Here is an 8880-nt window from a genome sequence, read left to right on the forward strand (position 1 = left end):
ATGGTGGGGCGCAGCAGAGATGTCATAGCTGTCCACAGGTAGAGCTGTAGTAATAGGTGAGGTAGATGGTCTAGTGTTTGGTACAGAGATGTAGCAGTGCTGAGTGGGTTGGCACAGGAGAGGCAATGACACAGCTGAATGCAGTCCCAATTCTTCTATTCACACTTCTGGCACAGACAGGTGCCCACTTCAATGCTGCAGTCTCTAGGTCAGGGGCTCAGCCAACTCCCAGGCAGATGGATTAACCCTTCCAGCACTCCCTTCCAAATGTGCCTTTCCTGAACATCTCCTTTCTAGCACTAATCTGAAGTACTTGTAGTTCTGAATTACACTCAAGCTCCTCATTCTTGATGTTACTTAAAGTCCACTCGCATGACAGGTGGCTGTAGCCTGCTTCGGGGACTCCATCAATCATGTCCCGGCTCACACAACATTGCCACGGTCTTTGGGAATAGAGCAGTCTCAACTCTATTTCTCCGGTTTCTGCTGCAGGGTTGTTAGTGTCAGAAACAGCCTCGGATACCGGTGCCTGGCCTTGGCGCAGTGAACTTGGGGAAGGGCTCTACACTAGCCCTCGTCCCCAGCCTCTCTCTCTCTCTCTCTCTCTCTCTCTCTCTCTCTCTCTCTCTCTCTCTCTCTCTCTCTCTCTCTCTCTCTCTCTCTCTCTCTCTCTCTCTCTCCTCCTCACGTTCCATGGCTATCTATTTTCCTTCTGAACTGACTTTCTTCCTTCTCTTCCCTTGCTAACAGCTCTAACTAACATGAGTCTGCTACAAACACATTCTGAATCTATCCCTCTGCTGGGGATTCACAGTCAAGGGTTCTCCTCTCCACCCCCCCCCCCCCCAGGGGACTCTGCTCCCCACTTCCTAAGTGTCTCTAAAATCCACTCAGCACCCTTAATGAACCAAAGCAGCTGCCATAAGGGGTGCTCTGCTGTTCTAAAGTGTCTGCTGGATGCAGGTGCTGGAGTCTGGTCAGGTGGTTGCCATCTTACCTGGGAAGTGGGATACTACACCTCAGGGGGAGGTGTAGTACCTCTGTGGTGACTGAACCCTCAGGGGTGCCGCACTAGCACAGTACTCTTTATATGGTAGCAGCATACCACTCTATTAGGCCGGTTTCACACATCAGTGTCTGTGCGGTGCCCGCCAGGGCCGTGGGGTACTTGGTACCAGGCCGCTTCTTACAGCAGAGGTGACTGGTCTGTGACCCTGGGCATCCAATAAAAAAGGTATATTTACAAGGGATGAAAAACATGAGGTTTTTGTAACAAGTTTGTGACGCCATATGTGGTATCTGATCAGAAGTGACCAGGGCTGCAGTGCAGATCCGTTGGGACTGATGGTGATGAAGCAAAGTTGGTATAGCTCCCCACAGGCAGAGCTTTGTCCCAGGGCAGATGGAAGATGGTGATGTAGTAGTTGGCAAGGAATGTAGCAGTGCTAAGGTGTTGCAGAAAGAATTCAAAGGACACAACAGTGAAGTTTCCTTAACCTTCTTACTGTGCTTTGTAGATACAGTCCAGGGCTCAAGTTAGTTGGTACAGGAGTCAGTCACCCTGAAAGCAATTTGGGAATTTCACTATACAGGTGCGTTGTGAGGTTTCCTTTCTAGCGCTATTCTCAGAGGTACTTGCAGTTGTGAACTCCACTCAAGTTCCTTTCTGTCTGTTACTTGGGTAGAACTCCAATCGCATGACAGGCAGCTGTAGCCTCCTTCAGGAATCTCCTCTATATTGCGTCTCCGGCTCACACGTGCTGCTGTGTTGTCGAGTCTAGGTTGGAAACAGAGGATCTGCAGCCTCTTGTCCTCCAGATTGTGCTGTGGGACCTTTAGCATCCACACAGCCTCAGACTCTGGCATCCGGTCTCTGGTGCTCAAGCTTGGGGATGAGCTCTGCTATGCTCCTGTCCCCAGCTCTTTCCACGTCCTCTCTTCCCTGTTCAGGCATCAACTAACTACTTGCTTCCTCCTCCTGACCAGAGTGCAGCTCCCCTGAAGTCAGGTTTGGAGCTCCCTCTGCTGTCCTGGAGCAGGAACTGTTTTGTATGCTGGAACTACCTGATCCCTTCCTTGCTTCCAGGCATGACATACCTCCCTCCAAGGGGGAGTGAAGGCCACTGTGGCAACCGTACTCCCAGCGTGCCACATGGCGTATTTTCACGGACCGTGTGTCTGTGTACAAAACATGCAGACATGTCTGTTTTCACCCAGACACATGGGCCGCAAAACATGCTGCTCACGGAGAACAGTGCACGCTGTCCTCATGTGCATGGATGACCGCCGGGGAAGTAGCGCTACTGTAAGCAGAGAAGAATGAAAACTGACCTGCTGTGACCTCCAGACCATGAAAGATGAGGTCATGGCAGTTCAAGCTGACAGTGACCTCATCACTTGCATTCTGACAGTCCTGAGGTCACAGCAGGTCAGTTAATTCTCCTCTGATCGCAGGGGAGAATGGATGACAGCCGGCTTCATCACCAGTCACCAGGGGACAGCAGCTTAAAGTAGCGCTCCTTCCCCTGTGACCATCCGTGTGGTCCTGATGTGCCACACAGTTGCTGCATGTAGTGGACACAGACACTGATATCTCCATTACTAGTTTTTCCAGTACCGGAAAAATCAGGATGTGTGAAACCAGCCTTACGTGGTGGCAATGACTTTGTATGGCAGTGGTGACTAGTGTATATACTCTGCTATTCAAGCAATCGTACAGCAGACATCCTACATATGGGGTGGACTCCATGCCAGACTGGCACACAGCACAGTAGTTAAGTTTCTAGCCTGATAATTGCATGGGAAGCAAAGGTGGACATACCATTGGTGCAGCCACACAGGAACCTAAGAGGTGAAGGAACCCACTTCTACTTTCAAAGCAGCTCGCTGAAATTTTACATTATGAAGAGTTATTCTACTTGCACAAGGACCCTCATCTTAATGTCTGCCTGTTTTGGGAAGAACAACAATAAGTGGCTCGAGTTCTATGCCGAACACATAGGTTCTTCTGCAGTGATGACTTTGTTATGATATTTTATTGTGCACTGTAGAAAGTGCTAACTACATCTAATGGTTGTGGCCAAAAAAGTGATCAAAACAAGCTACCTTTTTTGGCCACAAGTTGGACCTCTGACTTGTCTGAAAACTCTGGTGAACAGCAGCTCAGATAGTTGCACAACTGATGGCCTCAAACTTGGGTTTCATGGTAACTTCTGTCAACCAGTGACTACGTAGCTCATGTAGGACACCAGGTTGTCAAGTGGCATGGTCACACAGCTGTAAAGTCGCTGACAAAATACAGTGGTCTGCTCTCATGTTTAAAGAAAAAAAAAATTTGCACAAGGGGAGGCAGAATTAACCCCTTCATGACCAGAGGTATTTAATTTTTCTTTTTTTTTTTTTTTTTGCTTCCCCTTCACAACTTTCTTTTCCAACAATATGGTCAACGTGAGGGCTTGTTTCTTGCGGGACAAGTTCTAATTTTGAATGACACCATTGGTTTTAACATTGTTTACTAGAAAATGGGAAAAATTCCAAGTTCGGTAAGTGCAATCACAGTGTTTTTCTGCTTTTTTAAAGATGTTCACGAAATGCTAAAACTGACCTGCCGTTATGATTCTCCAGGTCACTAAGAGTTCAGACACCAAACATGTCTAGGTTTTTTTATCTATGTGGTGAAAAAAATTTTCAAACTTTGTAAAGAAAAAAAAATGCACTTTTTTCATGATGCTAGGTTAGGGCTTATTTTTGCGGGGTTGAGCTGACTTTTTTTAAATACCATTTTGGTAAAGATGTGATCTTTTGATCAGCAGTTACTGCATTTTAATGCAATGTTGTGGCAACCAAAAATATAGTTCTGGTGTGTTTACTTTTTTTTTCTCGCTATACCATTTAGCAATCAAGTTGTTTTTTTTTATGACTGCCATGCTTCAGAGCGACCCCCAGCGAACAATCCACTGCTCGAAATGGCTGATTTATACAAGCCAGGACTCCTGAAACTGAAGGGAAGGCTAACCAGTGGCTTTCCATCTGAGCCGGTATGCCTGGATGCAGGGAAATACTGCCCACCTACTGTTCTGTTCTGTTATTTGTTTCCTGTCATGGATCACACTCCTTGGATATCTCCAGGCTTTTTATTACATGAGACTTGAGAAGCATTCCTCCATTACAAGATGTCTGCTAACAACAACTAACCAACAAGTTCTTAAACTCTATAGTACACACATCCGCGTAGTGAGACCCCTAGAGGCCACATCACATATAAAAAAATTGCTACAAGTTCCTCCTGGCTACCGTGATGTCACCGATCCCAGAGTACCTGACGTGCACAGGCCCGCTCCCAACTCAGGCTGAGGTGGAGGCCTTGTAACCAGGGGTGGGATTCAGCGGGTTCTCCCCGGTTCGGTGGAACCGGTTGTTAAAAAAGCAGCCGGTTCCCCAAACCGGGGAGATCCAGAGCCGCGATCCGGTCGTCTGATGTTGCTGGCGGCGCTGCCTGCAGGCAAGGAGCAGAGGAGGACTCTTGCTCTGCTTCCTGCCAGATACCGCGCGCACATAGATACTTGACGTGCTGCTCTCTGTCTGCTGACTACTGGACAGAGCAGCACAGCACACCCCGGCGGCCCCCGCTGCCCGTGCACTGATTCCTGCGGCGCAGTCCGGCTATAATTGGCGGGTAACTAGACTCTGGAGCTCGCTGGACTGGACTCAGGAGTTACCCGCCGCTGCGGCTGCCCAGTGAGCTGAGCGCCTAAGCCTGGACAGGAGGACACTAGTCTGTGTGTGGTGACCGTGGCCCGCCTGCCTCACCGCGGGATTATTTACTTCAGTCCTCAGTTCAACTTCAGCCTGTGATACACACAGACCAACACCAGGTCAGTTGTATATGTGCAGTGCTGCTGCTTATTGGGGAACTGTGCAGTGCTGCCTATTAGGGACCTGTGTGCCTGCCTATTGGGGGCCTGTGCCTGCCTAGAGTACAATCTAACTCGTTTTTCTTCTCTTTCAGGTTACATCGGGGGCTTATCTACAGCATTACAGAATGCTGTAGATAAGCCCCTGATGGCGGTGGCAGCATCTCATAAAGGAAAAATGAGGTGACAGATTCCCTTTAAAACTAATAAAGAAAAAAATCTAAAAAAACCCCAAATATTATACCAATAAATATGTATATTAATGTAAAAACCAAAAAGTACGTATTTGTTAAAGCCGGGTCCGGAACGACCCAACTTACAAGATTGTAACACTGGTTAACCCCTTCAGTGCACATTTTAAAAAAACACAAAAAAGGAGCAAAAAACTTTGCTTTTTCATCATACTGCAGAACAAAAAGTGGAATAAAGCACGATCAAAAAGTCAAACGGAAATAAAAACAGCACCGATGAAAACTTTATCTTGTCCCGCAAAAAGCAAGCTGCCATACAGCTCAATCAGTGGAAAAATAAAAAAGTTATAGCTCTCAGAATAAACCGATGCAAAAGCAATTCTTTTTTCTATAAAATAGCTTTTATTGTCCAAAAGCAGCAAAGCAAAAAAAACCATATAAATGTGATATCGCTTTAATCGTACTGACTTGAAGAATAAAGCTGCCTTATCAAATTTACCACACATGGAACGGCAATAAAAAAAAATCCTGAACTGCTGGTCTTTGTTCATTCTGCATCCCAAAAATCTATAGAGAGCGATCAAAAAAGGCACGTGTCTAAAAATGGTACCAATAAAAATGTCAACTCGTCCCGCAAAAAAGCAAGCCCTCACATGACTCTGTCTGTCAAAATATGGAAAATTATAGCTATCTAAATATAGTGATGCAAAAACTTATTTTTGCTTAAAAAAAAAGGCTTTTAGTGTGTGACAGCAGCCAAACACAAGAAGATGATATAAATCTGGTATAGCTGTAATCGCACTGATGTAAAGGGGATGCTGTATGTGCTTTGTGCCTTCCCCTTTAATTGCTGTATATATATAATGTGTTACTGTAATGCTAAAGTAAAGGTACTGTCACACTTAGCGATGTACCAGCGATCCTGACCAGCGATATGATGCGGTCAGGATCGCTGGTGCATCGCTAAGTGGTCGCTACCAGCGACATCTCAGGGGTTGGGGGTCGCTACTTACCTGTCAGATGAGGCGATCCTGACGTCCTCCTGCCCGCGTCCACGCGTCGCTCATCTCTCCACAGCAGGAAGCCCCAGCAGAAAGCTGACGAGAAACGGCCCAGGACGTTCTTGCGCGATCAGCGATAACCAGCGAGGGAGCGGTCGGAGGTAAGTATCAGACATAGCGATATCGCTAGTAATATCGCTATAACGTCACAAAAACCAGCGACGTTATAGAAATGGCCGGAGTGAGCCTCCCGGGCCCCTAGAGGAGGCGTGGGCGGAGGCCATCATGACGGGGGGTTGGAGGGTTTATTGGAGGGAAGGGTTAATGGGGAGGGGGAGCTAGGGGGTATTTAAGCTAGGGGCTGGAGGGTTCCCACCCTCTGTTCCTGCTTTCACAGCTCCAGAACAGTCCCACACCTTACCGGGATGTCTGGAGTGGATCAGGCCCTGGACAGACTGCAGGCGGCAGCGGCGGTGCAGCCTCTGGGATGGCTGGAGGCTCAGGTGGCTGGCCTGCTTCACGGGGCGCCAGCGCAGGCCGAGGTGAGAGAGCGGAGGTCCAGGCGGGCGAGGCCTCCAGAACGGCTCTCGCCCGACACCGCTCCCCGGGCCTCGCGTCGCCGCCAGAGCCCCTCCCGGGACCCTCCAGGCCGCGCGACGCTGACTCCTCCATCCAGGGTGTCGTGGCCTGGGAGGAATCCTCAGGTGCGGCGAGGCCCCGCGGCGGCGTCCGAACCATCGCCCTGGGGCAGGAGGGGGGCGGAGCCGGCGCGCACCCAGCTTCCGGCTGTACCAGCTTCTTCGGGGGGCCGCAGCGGTTGTGGACGTGCCGCGCGGCCTGCCTCTGCACCATCGGGGAATTCGGCCGCCGGCAGAGTGACGGCCTGCCGGGTGGCAGGGTCGGGTCCTTCTTTGTCCCCCAGTGGTGTGGGGGAACCGGCCGTGGTGGGGGGGCGCCGCTGCGCTGGCCCCGCAGCTGCGCCTGCTTCTGACCCTCCGACTACACCTTACAGCCTTGGGGCTGCAGCGGGACCGGGGGGCGGCCTGGCGGGGTCGGTGCCGGCTGCAGGAAGACTTGTGTGGAGGAGGACGGTGTCGGGCTCCCAGCTGTCGTGGGGGGCCCTTGGCGCCCAGGTGCCTCGTGATGGCACATCAGCAAGAACTCTCGGCGGGGGGTGCCATGAGGCTTTGGATTTGGGGGTACCGCCACCTGGTTCAGTCCAGAGGTTCAGGCCTCCCACCCCGGCCCTGGCTACGGGGGTGTTCGGGTTGCAACAACGCGGCGGCGAGGCTGCCACCGGGAGCCGTGGGGTCCACGAGGCGTCGGGGGGATCCAGGATTTCCGGCTGGAGGGCAAACAGCCCCCTCGCAGCCCGGTGAGTATGTGTCTATGTCCCCTGTTTGTCACCCGCTTTTATCTTCGTCAGTGGTGGTAAGGGGCCCCTCAGCAGAATCCAGTGGCGTTGGGTTCAAGGCTGGGTTGAGCAGTTCAGGGTCGGCCGGGGGGAGTGTGATATGTTGTTGGCGGATGTGCGTAGCTTGCTGTCACGCTTGGAGCGGGGTTTTGTTGGGTCGTTACCGGTAGCAGCGTGGGTCGGGCCACAGGGTGGAGGGTTGTCAGGTCAAGGCGCGGCAGTGGTGGGCCCTTGTGTTGGCGAGCCAGTGTCGGTGTCGGTGCAAACCGACAGAGAAAAAGAGTGTCGCGTGCATTTGGATGATCGGGCGCATGGCGAGGTGTATGTGTGCTTTGAAGGTTCGTTGGGGGCTCATTTAAAAAAGGAAGTAAAAGAGCGGATTTGGAAGGATGAATATGTGGAAATATTTTCGTTATTGCCTCTTGAAAAGTTTAATTTGGATAAAAGTAAGAAAGAGGATAGCAAAAAGGAGGATGAAGAAAAGCGGAGGTGGTGCTTGATTCCTTAGACATTGACAGCAAGGTTTTGCCATTTTGGCAAGTGTTATTGGGGAACAGGCCCCCGATAATTGCTCCGCGTTGTTTTGTTATTTGGACGCTATTGAGGAGGCTTACAGAGTATATGGCGGTCAGGCGTGGCTGAGGTATGACGAGCAATTTCGTCAGAAGAAAGCTGTACGTCCGGTTATTCGCTGGGACCAAAAAGATATTGGGTTGTGGATGTGCGTGATAGCGCAAAATAAGTTTGGGAGTTCCTTTCATGGGGGGGCTGGAAGCACCAGCCAGAGTAGCGGCACCTCCAGCTCTACGGGTGGCGGAGGGCAAGGGCAGTCAGGAACACACAGGGCGGGGGTTTGCTGGCAGTTTAATGACGGCCAGTGTAAGTTCGAGGCCAACTGTAAATTTAAACACCTCTGCTCAAATTGCAACAGCGCCTCACACGGGGCGTCAAAGTGTTTCAAGAAAGGGAAGTCCAGATCTGGGGGTGGTAATTCGCAAGGGGGAGACTCCGGTGAATCTGGAAAGGATGGTTCCCTATCTAAATAGGTACCCAGATAGGAAAAGAGCGGGGCTGTTGTATTCAGGTTTTAAGAAGGGTTTTCGCATTCCGAGTCCTCCGTTTGAAATCCCATTGTTTTGAAAAATTTGCGCTCAGCCTTGGAGCATTCTTCAGTTGTTTCGGAGAAACTCAGGAAAGAAGTTTCGTTGGGTCACATGGTGGGCCCTTTCGTGTCCCCTCCTTTTCCGAATTTGGTGGTTTCCCCGTTGGGGGTGGTTCCGAAGAAGGAGCCGAATAAGTTTCGGCTTATTCAACATTTGTCTTACCCACGTGGGAGGTCGGTTAACGACGGTATTGATCCA

This window comes from Dendrobates tinctorius, unplaced genomic scaffold (assembly GCF_039654945.1).
Source record: "Dendrobates tinctorius isolate UK_male_01 unplaced genomic scaffold, ASM3965494v1 ptg000084l, whole genome shotgun sequence".
NCBI classification, from domain to species: Eukaryota; Metazoa; Chordata; class Amphibia; order Anura; family Dendrobatidae; genus Dendrobates; species Dendrobates tinctorius.